The sequence below is a fragment of the Prionailurus viverrinus genome, chromosome D3 (assembly GCF_022837055.1).
Source record: "Prionailurus viverrinus isolate Anna chromosome D3, UM_Priviv_1.0, whole genome shotgun sequence".
In the NCBI taxonomy this organism is placed as follows: Eukaryota; Metazoa; Chordata; class Mammalia; order Carnivora; family Felidae; genus Prionailurus; species Prionailurus viverrinus.
In genome coordinates this window covers 61,869,275-61,879,486 of record NC_062572.1, presented here as the reverse complement: position 1 = coordinate 61,879,486, position 10,212 = coordinate 61,869,275, and the positions used below count along the sequence as shown (strand labels likewise).

Genomic DNA, 10,212 nt, shown 5'->3' with positions numbered 1-10,212 from the left:
TCAGATATGACATAGCTACACACATTTTAGTTCCTCACTCTCTGGTCTAGGTGAAATTTGTCAGTGTTCCATTTCAAATGGATTTCCTGGAGTCTGCTTGTAACTCTCCTGAACACTTCGTAGAAACAAGGAGAAAAAAGTCAGAATTGGCCTGGAGCTCAGAGCTGCCTTAACATTGGGAAAGGCTCAGAGGAGTCTTCTAAAAGTGAGAAGGGTAGATTATTATATTGCATTATTAATATGCAATGGATATGCATTTATTCATGTATGGTTGGCTCTACCTTTTCAACATTAAATTACTTTCTACCTTATGAAAACTTAGTTCCAAATGCTTTTCTGAAGTGCAAATTGTCCAGGGAGAAAAGATGGTTCTATTAGGTTGGTATTCGACACCAGCCCTAGGAAAAATAGTGAAGCAGATGAAGATTTTTATTGGTATCTTTCCATCCTAAATTAAAAAGAAAAGACCAAAAATAAAGAAAATTCACTTTGCTAAGGGATCTGTTGTTCATTGTTCCTATGGCATCCTATATGCACCCCAACTATTACACATGCACCCGCTGCTTCATTTGGGGGTAAGGATGAGATAGGCATATGCATAGCAACAAGAGACTCCAGATTTCAGTGTCTTAATACACAACAATTTATTTCATGCTCATGCAAATCTGACATAAGCCCAACAGCTCCACAAGGCAGCTATCTTCCAAGAGGTAACTTAGCAACCCAGGCAGCTTCCATCTTTTTTTCTGCCATTCCAACACCCAGGTTCCACCATTACGTCAAAGAGGAAGAGAAGATGTGAGGTTGTCTACCAACAATTACGTTCTTTTGCCTGGAAGAGAGATTTATCAGTTTTCACTCACAGACCCTTAACTAGAACCAGTCACCTGGCTATATCTAATTGTAATAAGGCCAGGAAGTGTCATTGAATTCACAAATATTTGGTGAAAAGTAACTATCCATGTCTCGCTCTTGAGCTCTAGCCCCTGCTAACACAGAGTGGCACAGGAAGAAACATTAAAACAAATCCTATAAGTCACATGAAAACATGAATCGAATTGAAACTTAACTTACTTAAGACCAGACTTACAGAGTCTCCATTGTCTGAAATACAGAGAGGTGCTCTTATGGAGGGAAGGGAAGCTCCAACGTGGTTTCTGGCATACCACTTTCTCCTGCATTACACTTGCCAAAGCAAGGCACCTGGCTTGACCCAAATTCATAGGGGGCATATGAATTCCCTTTTCAAGAAGGAGAAAGACTAGAACGTTTGAGCTCAGCTCTGGGACTACACTAGCATACCTTGTGATGGAGAGCATCAGGATGGAATGTCTGCACATTTGGAAGGTTACCAGAGAAGGTAATTTAGTGGTCCATTGACAATAGTCTTCTATTTGTTGGCAGCGTGATGTCATAGAAAGCACTCTGGGTCAGGTACATTCTACTTCGGCTAACCTTGCCCATCACTTATCTTCTTTCTAGACAAGTCTTTTAAAATTCCTAGGTCTTACTTTCCTCCCTTATTGAAAGATGGAACAGACACAGATGATCACTACAGCTCTTTTCCTCTTTAAAATTCTGAAATTTCATGGTTTTGTATTTGCTTACTGTTTAGTTATCAGTTTAACTTTTTTCCTTCCTTCCTTTCCAAATTTTTTTTTAATTCTAAAAGCGCATCCTGAATGTTACCACACATTGACCTGTAAATGAGATACATTGAAAGATAGAAAACTGCTCATACTTCATGATGCTTACTGCTCAAAAAAAAAAAAAAAAGAGGAAATGGATATGCACATGAATAATACCAGTGCTTACCCCAAAAAAAGAGTATACAGTACATGCATGCCATTTACTAGGGCTTCAGAGAGTAATAAATCTGCACTTAGCTAATCAGGAAAGAATCGATAGTGAAAATGCCAATATTTGAAAACAAGGTGAAGGTTCTCTTGATGGAGAGACCCAAAAAGCAAAGCAAGAAAGAGTCTCCATCAGAGGGCACCAAGAGATGGACCAAAACTTACTATAGAATGATGCCAGGCAGTAAGACTGAGAGGCTGAGTGGGCTCAGAGTGTGGGGAACCTGTGAATATTATCAGGAAATGGTTTGGGGACCCTCACCAGTTTTATAAAGGAAATGCCATGATGAAAAATGTGGAACCGCTATTGTAAGTATTTAAGAAAAGAAAATAATAAAAATGTTAAGAATGAAATGAAGAAGGGAAAATCCCAGGGTCATTTAGAGAAGAAATATATGTGAAAGGATTTACAGTGTATCATAGGCTGCTTCACGTTTATGTGTGTGTGTGTGTGTGTGTGCTATGATGGTTACTTTTCTGAGTCAACATGGCTAGGCTATGATGCTCTGCCATTTCATCAAACAGTAGTCTAGATATTGCTGTGAAGGCATTTTATAGATGTGATTAGCATTTACGTCAGTTGACTTTAAGTAAAGGTAGTGTTTCTCAATAATGTGTGTGGGCCTCATCCAATCAGTTGGATGACTTACTAGTAAAACACTGAGATTTCTCAATGAGGAATGAATTCTGCCTCAAGATTATAAAATAGAAATTCTGCTGAGTTTCCAGCCTCTTGGCCTGCTCTACATACTTCAACTTTGCAGGTCCACAAAATCACATGATTTAATTCCTTAATCTCTCTCTCTCTCTGGTCCCCCTTCACCCTCATTGGTTCTGTTTTGTGTCTGTGTGTCAGTGGATTTTTTTTTTCCTGGATAAACTTGACTGAAACAGGTGGGAAAGAAGAAGCAAAGGGGGAAATCTTCCATCCACTGCCCTGAGAGCAAACCCAATTATGTCCTTACATCCCTTGCTAAGACTGACAGATATGATTTAAATTGTTCTTGGTAAGTGAGGAAGATCGATTCCAGAAACATCATTTCTCACTGGAATTCCTCCTCTTTCACACAGCACTCTGATGCAGCAAATATTTACTTTACTTTTCTTTGGTTGTCTTAAAGTGCTACAGGAATCTTTCATTATTTAAATGTTTACGTGTTTACATCCTGTCTCTCTCACTGTACTGCTGTGTCATGTACAAAGCTTCCTCCCCACCAGCCCCGTTCTTAAAGACATGTGTTTTTTGCCGATTGGATTGAAGAAGAATACAACAGTTGGTCCAGAATCTGAACTCCTGGATTGTGGCTGGACCTCTCCGGGAGCAAAGCATGGTGTGGCACAGGCAGCGTTGCAGAGGGCTCTCCTTGCTCTTCCTGCAGTCTGTCTGCAGTAGTTGCTGAGGCAGTGAGGGCCTCTTCCTCACACGAGAGGAACACCCATCTGTCTAGGTGTAGTGCAGAACCACTTCTACTGTTTCCCATGAGTGCCCTCATCTCACTGTGCACCGCATAAGTGATATGACTGACAACCGAGAAGCTCGCCCAATCCATTTCCACAGACACTTCAATTTGGACTACAGTATAATCATACCCCAGATCAGATTGAACAGTTTCCTGTCTCTCAAATAGTGAATATTCAGACACAAAAACGATCAATTTAGCATATGTTCTTTGTCTGTCTTCGCCTTTGTTTGCAAACTTCTCAGAGGCAAATGTGTTAAGAAAATTTGTAGTAAAGTGTGCCTGGATCAGGAGATTAGAAGTGTCTCTCTTTTTAAAAACAGATTCTTCATTCCATGTGTTATAATGAAGGCCTTGGGAACAGCAACATAACGAATTAAAAGATTTTTGTTTTCCAAAGCCTTGTGCAAGTTATCTCTAGGTGTTTCCTTAGGACCCATGTTGTTTCGAGCTCAAGTGCTGCTTCTATCCCATTGTAAGAACGTAGTCTCTGTGTTACAAAGCACCACGGTACCAGGAGAAGGGCACGTTCTTATTCAGCTTTGCTGAATTAGTGACAACTACTGGATCAATGGAAAAAGTTTTGTTTGGGTGGAGTGCGGAAAGAAAAGGCTTGAGTGAGGTGTGTCCAGAAATAATCTTTATTGCCTGCCACAGAAGATTTACTTCCAGATTCCTTATCAGGAGCAAGTTTAATCTTCCTGTTTGTCAAAGAGCAACAATAACAATAATATTTTCTTGGTTAAAAAAAAATGGGAGAAAAGAAGTCATATTTCTTTATGATTAGTTTATGTCTTATTTAGATCCCCACCAAGGATATAAAAGCTCCAAAGTCTGAAGCACGTTTTTAATAAGACAATCTTATTTTTAAGGCATTCCATAGTATATAGAGGACAGAGTTAGCATAAAACATCCATCTAAGGGAATTGAGACATTTTGGAAAAAGTTATCAGAACTGAATTTGCCCACATGGTAATATGGCACTTGGCATGGAGGACACTGACAAGAAATACTGTGCCATGCTGAATCACTAAGTTTGGCTCTGATTCTGTCTACCCTCCCCTCACACCTTCCTCTCCATCTCTTCACATCTCCCCGCCCTTCAGTGGCCTGCTCATGTCTCCTCTGAGCACTTCAGTGACTAAACCCTTTGAAGAGGGTCATTTAGTCATGTAGCAAATATTTGTTGAAGGCTTAGTATTAAATTCTGTCTTTTAAAAATCCAGACTGCATTCCATTTTAGAGTGTAGGTGTTTTCTCGTTGTTGCTTGTGTCTCCTTGGTACACGTTCTCCATGGAGAGAGGGCATGTTTATCTGCAACTCTGAAACTTTATGGTAGAGTTCATTATCCTAGCTTATAGTTTTAATAATCCTGCCCCAGATGCTAGGACCACATGTGCTCTGGGAAAATTAGAAAGGGGCAAATGCCCACTGACTCCCAAGGAATCAACCCTGTTTGGATTTCAGCATCTTTCCCATTCAGTGACTCATTAAGTCTCTACCTTGTTCCAGGCAGAAGAATAGAGTTGGACATACAGAAGGTGAAGACACATAGACAAATTTCTCATCCAGAGATGTCTAAATAGGTAGACAGAGAACTAAAGGCATGATTTAATATAATGTGGGAGGTGCTCGGGTAGCAAGGGGCTAGTCTCTAATCTCCATGGTAGTATGAGATTCAGAAATTGAGTCTGCTTAGAAAGTATTCATTTTTTTACTTCTGATCGCTAACGTAGCTGGGTCTTCATGCCGTCAGATACCATTGAAACTCCCTGACAGTCAAGATCCATACCAACTCTCGGTCTCTTGTTCCTCTCTTTCCTGCTTCTTCCACCTTCATCTTGTTTTATCGGTTTGGATCCTAAACTTGGCTTTCTATTAGCCAATGCTTTCTTTACGTAATTTAAATTTTCCCAGGTAGAATGATCTTGCGGTTCACACTCATGTTCCAATGTGCCTGTCAATTTCATGGCACATGCCTACTGGGTCTTTAATTTTTTTAAATCCGTCATGATTCCAGGGATCATCCTACTGCTGCATGAGCCTGTAGTATTCCTTTGGCACTGGTGTGTATTAAATACAATATTTTTTGATATCTATTATTTTACAAAGTGGAAAGATAACCAGAATTTGAATCTTATGCTGCTATCTCTTATTGCAATCCATCTTTATATATTAGAAAATATGTGTAAAAAAGAACCCTTAAGGCAACCATATATTATTACTAGCTGGGATATTGGCCTCCAAACTCAAGTTAAACTTTCATCCTTTTGCACCAGGTAGGCCCTCGAAGACATCATTTGCTTCTTAACTAAACTAAATGTAGGCCTAGGGGGTTACTGAATGTTTCAGTCCAAAGAAACCCCCATTCCTTCGTTCCATTTGATACCAAAGGGGTGAGAATAGCTAATGTAAGAGATACTACTGGATTCACTGTAACTCACTGATATCATGAGATAAAAGAAAGAGGAAAAAAACTGTAGGAAAAAAACCCCACAATGCACAAAGAATCAAATAAAAGGAAAATGTGTTCCTCTCTGATTCGGTTCATATCTTCCCATTAAAATGTTTACTTGAATATGGTTATTTGGGCCCTTAAAGATAAATTTGTTAATGCATATCAGATTATCCTGCACAAGAAGGCTGTGTAAGTAGGTGAGGAGGGAGGGATCTGTAGATGAAGGAAAGAGAGAGTAAAGAAAACTGTGCTCTATCCAAACACATAACATTCCTCTCAAGGTTGACTCTTTGTACTGGCATGGCCACTGATGTTTCTCTTAGTGTGACACCACAGTTTCTAGAATAAAACCAAGAACAGGACTACAGTGAGGACAGTCTCTAATAACCAACTCCTTGTAAATACCTAAAATCTACCTTCACAAGGTACCTTCACTCAAGGTCTATTTAAATCATTTACTCAGAAGTCAGAAAATACTACCTTTTATCCATCACTCCATTTTTTACTTTGAGAAAAATTTTACTTTGTGAAATATTTTAGAAAACTTCAAACCAAAATAGTTCAAAATATTTTGATACTTAAAAGAGTTAATCTTAGTTATCTGAACAACATTCATGACTGGAGGTTTTTTTTTTTTTAATATTGATTTAAAATTTTAAAAGATTGTACTGTATACATGTTGCCTTGTTTAATTCTATTACCATAGTAATAAATATCTTTCATAACATGCATGAAATGCTAACTTCTTAGCCATCGGCTCATGGGGAAGAATTCAGCTGAAGCCAACACTACACAGGTCAGGAGATGAGGCACTAATTGGCATGGCCTAGTCATTGAGAGCTTGTATTTAGACCCCAAATCTGGCTCACTACATTTTTGGGTAAATTACCTAAGCATGCTTGGTCAGATTTACTTATGTATAAAAAAATGGTAATAATTATAGTATACATTTCATGGGTTATTATAAAATTAAGTGGAATAATGTACCCAAAGTGTTTAGAGCAACACTTGGCACATCAGTAGTACTTAATAAATATTAGCATTTTTATTGGATTAGCTCCTGACGAGCCAGAAGCATCCATTGCAATGCTCCAAGATGCGTCATTATCTCAGGCTTGATTTAGGCCAATATCCGTATCTGAGGGTGTCCAGCCCTGCCTGCTGGGGCACATAGCGGGAGGTTTCAGGCAGAGGCCATAATGACAATCAGGTGGATGGCAGCACTGTTGTTCCAGATGGTCCTTTGGCAGAGGGTCACGTCCATGGCTGGAAATAGAGGTGATGGGGTCCAACCCCCAGGGGATGATAATGAAATTCTGAATAGGAATCCAAAGTGAATACAATGGTATTTAGGTGAAGTCTGTAGCTTGGTAAACAAACAGATGTCTGAGGTTCACTCTCCATACACCAAGTACTGTGCCATTGGCGACTGAGGACAATCACACTCCCCATTGTGTCTTCATGATGATAACGATCTCAATTTGGGGGGCCAAGACTGGCTCAAAAAATGGATTGGACTAGAACTGCAGTTTAAAGTATCTGCAGGTGAGTGATTTGGGGAAAAGCCATTTTAGAACATACAATGGTATTTCAAACATTGTCTCACATCTTTCTTGGTTTAAAAATGTCAAGGTTGAGATTCAGGATACTGTTTCCAAAACATGAAATTCATAAGTGATGGAGCCATGCATAGAACCTTCCTCTTCTCTTTCAGGATGGTGAACTGCTTCTCCTTTTAGTAGTGGTTTCCCTGCAACTATAGTTTTATGTATATTGAATATTCCAGTTGGAATGTAAAGTGGATGATGTATTGGGCTACTTGTACCCAGCCAAGATTGCTGCACAATAGTGCTCCATCAATGATTATTGATTAATTTATAGATTACTTTAGTATGGTCTAATTACCTCATATAACTGTGTCCACTTGTGCATGTAATAATTATTGCTTGAAGAGAATGGTGATATTTAAAATTTTTAAATTTAAAGATTAGGTTGTAGTTGTAGGGCAATAGAAGAAAAGTATACTTATAATAAAAAAAAAAACACTCTCCAATCCTTTTCTTTAAATTCTTTGATTTAGTCCATATTTTATGGGTTTAAATGTATAAATTATTCTGTATGTCTCATTAAATTCTGATGGCATTATGGAGAGAAAACAGTCATATATTTATCTTTCTAGTAGGGAGTGTAATAAATTAAATCCCAAAGTAGGTAAAACAGGTACATGTTAAAGATTGCTTCAGATAAATTAATGTGTGATAGATCCACTGTAGAAGCTTATAATAGACAAGGTTCTTATTGCAGACAACAGAATTCACTCTGGTTTAGGTAGAAAGAAATAGACTCTAAATTGACCTCCACGAATCCCACTTGAAGCACTTTACCTCTGTCAAGGGCAGGTTGTTTCTGAATCAGAAGCCAGAGTCAATGCCACTTCTTTCCCATCAACTCTGCTTTGATGCACCACAGCAAAACAGATTCTCTGTACACTTCTACCTCCCCCACCTAATTTAATTAAAAATCAGTTTTGTAAAGAAGCACCTGATTGGTGCAGAAACTAAAAATATTTCACTCCAGCTTCATCGAATCCAGAAAATACAGGCTTATGTATTTTTTACTATAATTCTGTACTGGAGGGGTGCCTCAGTCGGTTGGGTGTCCGACTTCGGCTCAGGTCATGACATCACAGTCTGTGAGTTCAGGCCCCACGTCGGGCTCTGTGCTGACAGCTCAGAGCCTAGAGCCTGCTTTGGATTCTGTGTCTCCCTCTCTCTCTCTGCCCCTCCCCTGCTCATGCTCTGTCTCTCTCTGTCTCAAAAATAAATGAAAACATTAAAAGTTTTTTATAATTCTGTACTGGAAAGTCAGAATTTGTACTACGTGGAAACAATCAAACTATTGAGTGGTAGTTTGAATAATCTCAAATGTTGAAGAGCTACTTCAGGTGTCAAGGAAATATATAGACATTAGGAATGTTTTATCATTATGTTTTATTTTATGCTCAACAGAACATCCTCTAAAAGTCAATTTCTGTCCATATCGCACATTGGACTGCATAGAATGTGTGTATCTAAAATCTTCATGGAAATTTTTGATGAAGGAAAATGAACTATCACAATGTTCTTTTGTTATTGAATGTTTCTAACAGTGCCCTGAGAGAATCAGGAATCTGGATGAGACTCACCTGCTTCTGAAACCATGTGGGGTCTGATTATGTCACCATTACATAATTCACAAACTCAACACCAGAATCTTGATTTTGAGTATAGTCAGGGAAGTATGGTAAGCTGAAAAGAACATATATATGCCAAGTCCTTTCCTATCTTTATTATTGAAAATATTCCCATATGTATACACAAAGCCATGTGGAAGCTCTTTCGTAATTTTGTTAATCTATCACTTACAAATTCTTCACACAATGTGATACAATACACATACAATGCAACAAAGAAAACAGAGCTGTAGCTTGATTAGTCAAATCTTATTTATTGCAGCCACACATCAAATACTATGTTTAGATTGGTGCCCATATTTTAGGCAAAATTATTTAGATCAGAGGTTCTCAGATAGGATGTCCAGGATATGGAGGCAGACTGGGAGATTATGCCATGGCATAATAATAATAATAATAATGGGATAAAAGCGAAACAAGGGTGGTCAAGGAAATGTAGGTAGTGAAACTAAAATGCGGATTATGTGATGATAACAGTATTGGTAGTAAATAGGAACAAATCTGGTTTTTCTGTGTTGTATCAATCCATGTGAAATGAAGAACAAAACCATGTTACTTAGAAAATTCACAATGTTAGATACAGTAGAGCTGATGGAAGTCCAGCATCAACAAGACTTGGCAGCTACACAGTGGTTGATCAGGAAAATCTATGAGGTCTCTGCACTATCAGCCAAATATGGGATTTCCAAGGTTCCAGATATTGTAGCTATCTGTGTGACTTCTCCATTAGCAGCAAGTAGAAAAGTCCTCAGGCCCATGGGAGGGTGGATATGAATTCGGATAAAAAGTAGAAAGGGGGTCATTCCTAAAGGCTGGGTCTGCCTGGAATGGAAGAAAGGGAGCAGACAGCAACAAGAGACAGACATCATTACTACTCCTCCACATGCTACCTGCCCTCTCTTTTCTTTCTTTGTATTCTTTCTACTACAAATCCAGAAATTCTAAAACAATGTCTATAGGAACACTGAGAAAATGCAAGATCTATCTGGGCAATATCTCTTACTTACCTGCCTTCATAGAGAAAGAGCAAGAAAGAAGAGGAATTCTGATTCAATCTCTCTAAATGAATACCCTGCCATTTCCCTCTCCACACCCTACCCCATTTCATCTGGCAAACATAGACAGCTGTTATTTTCTCTTTGCTCACAGGTTCCCGTCTTTTCCATTTATCCAAATCCCACCCGGCCTTCTTGACTCAGCTCACA

The 10,212-nt window shown here is 38.7% G+C and overlaps 1 long non-coding RNA gene across 2 annotated transcripts; it reads right to left on the bottom strand.

Annotated features, from left to right (window-relative positions):
• Positions 1-619: 619 nt before the first annotated feature.
• Positions 620-1,317, bottom strand: LOC125149697 (uncharacterized). 2 transcript variants are annotated; one of them, XR_007146017.1, is made up of 2 exons: positions 1,075-1,317; positions 620-832 (listed from the first exon to the last, which is right to left on the bottom strand). It is a non-coding gene; the product is annotated as an uncharacterized LOC125149697 (long non-coding RNA). The 2 variants fall into 2 exon arrangements; XR_007146016.1 differs by having other exon boundaries at positions 1,091-1,317.
• Positions 1,318-10,212: the final 8,895 nt, after the last annotated feature.